Below are 1,948 nucleotides of genomic sequence, written 5' to 3' on the forward strand. Positions count from 1 at the left end.
GACTCAATACGATGCACTTCAAAGGTGACTGAACCGATTGGCTGAGATCTTGTCCCTTTGTTAGCAGACACGTACAGAGAAAAGCAATTTCTTGAAAGGTGGCTGTTTGTAATTTGCTTTAACTGCTATAAACGTTGCATGGCTGAAGGCACAAAGAAAAAGAAACACTATTTTAATCACAAGAAAGGGCCTGAAAGAGAATTACAATGGCATTGTATAAATCACATCTGACTTTGAGTAAGATACTGAGAGCATTCGGTTCTTTGAGACGGGAAAAACATTAAGGAAGATAGATTAATTTACTTATAAACGTACCTATGGGTTATCTTTTGGCCTTAACACCCCTCATGAGACGTTTAAATTAAAATACATCAAAAATATCAAAATAACATCCCAGGTAAATTAGAAGAAAAATAGTTTAAAATCGGTTGTCAAAGTTAAAACTCCATCACTGGAAGATTTCAAGAAAAGAATGGACATCCGTTTCACCAGGATGGTATAAGGCGGAGGTCTTCAAACTTGACCCTTTTATGACTTGTGGACTTCAACTCCCAGAATTCCTCAGCCATGTCATTTCCTGCCTATTTTAAACAATTTCCCACGTTTGTTCTCTGCCAAGGACGTGTTTCCTGGCTAATGCTTAATTCGGTTCAAAATTCCATTTGCGTTTTTCCAGGCCTCAGCCCTGCAAGGAAGGTGACCCGTTGTCGGTTTTCCAAGATACTTTTAAAACCGAGTTTAGCACCCATTTGAAAGAGGGCTAAACCCCCAGACCAAAGCGGTCACAAGATGGGTTGACCAACACGTGGGAGTAGAGCAGAAGAAAAAGGCGTTCTCCGAAGCAACAGAGAGAGGCTGAATTCAAGCGCCTATTCTAGAGTGGCAGCCATTTTTATACACTTCTGCACTCCCTGCCATTTTGATTCGTTTTGCACAGGGGATTCTTCCTTTGTAGCCTACACAATCCTGCAGCTTGTCATGTGCTGATTTTTCCATCCTCCTCAGCCTGGAAATGGTGACTTGAGACAAAGGATTGTCTTTGATGGAAGCCGTGCTGTGAACTTCCCACACAATGTGTTGGAGTGTGTGTGCGTGTGGGCCTCCCTTCATTGACTCGCTTTTGATCTGTTTCCTGGACTCTTTTTTTTTCTTTCTTTCTCGCAGTTCAGCTAATCTTTTCCTCTGCCTGATTATCTGTGGAAAATATCCATTCATGAAGGCTCTCCAGGAAGCAAACAGACACCCACCCAAAGTTATCTTGGGAACATTTGACGGGATTCATCTCCTGCCATTGACAGGTACCCATCACAGCTCAGGGTGGGTCTGCAGTTCCAGCTGTCGCTTTTACCACATGGGTGGGTACCCACATCTTACGCTATCGGTCCTGGCAGAAGCGGAAAACTATTCCTCAGCCCTGACCACCGAGGGGATCATGAGATCACCCCCATTGTCTTCCAGTTGGCTGCAAGAGCTTAACAAAACAACGGAGGCTCGGGTTTATGAGCTTTTCTCTCCTCTCTCCAAATATGGCTTTGCTGAATCAGAAGCTTTAAATAAAGTCCCCTCGGGGCAAGCCCGAAGCAAATGCAATCAGTTCATAAATGAGGTTGGCCATTAAACCAGTGTCTCTCATAGCCTGCAATCAGTAGCAAGGCCAAAGGAGATGGACATAGATAAATAATGAAATAAAATAAAATAAAATAATAATGAAATAATAAAATAATAAAATAAAATAATAATGAAAGTAAAGTAAAGTAAGTAAAGTAAAGTAAAGTAAAGTAATAAAATAAAATAAAATAATAAAATAAAATATAAAATAAAATAAAATAAAATAATAAAATAAAATGAAATAAAATAAAATAAAATAATAAAATAATAAAATAATAAAATAAAATAAAATAAAATAAAATAAAATAAAATAATAAAATAATAAAATAAAAAAAAATAA

Source organism: Protobothrops mucrosquamatus, unplaced genomic scaffold (genome assembly GCF_001527695.2).
Source record: "Protobothrops mucrosquamatus isolate PMUCROS unplaced genomic scaffold, P.Mucros_1.0 scaffold6998, whole genome shotgun sequence".
In the NCBI taxonomy this organism is placed as follows: Eukaryota; Metazoa; Chordata; class Lepidosauria; order Squamata; family Viperidae; genus Protobothrops; species Protobothrops mucrosquamatus.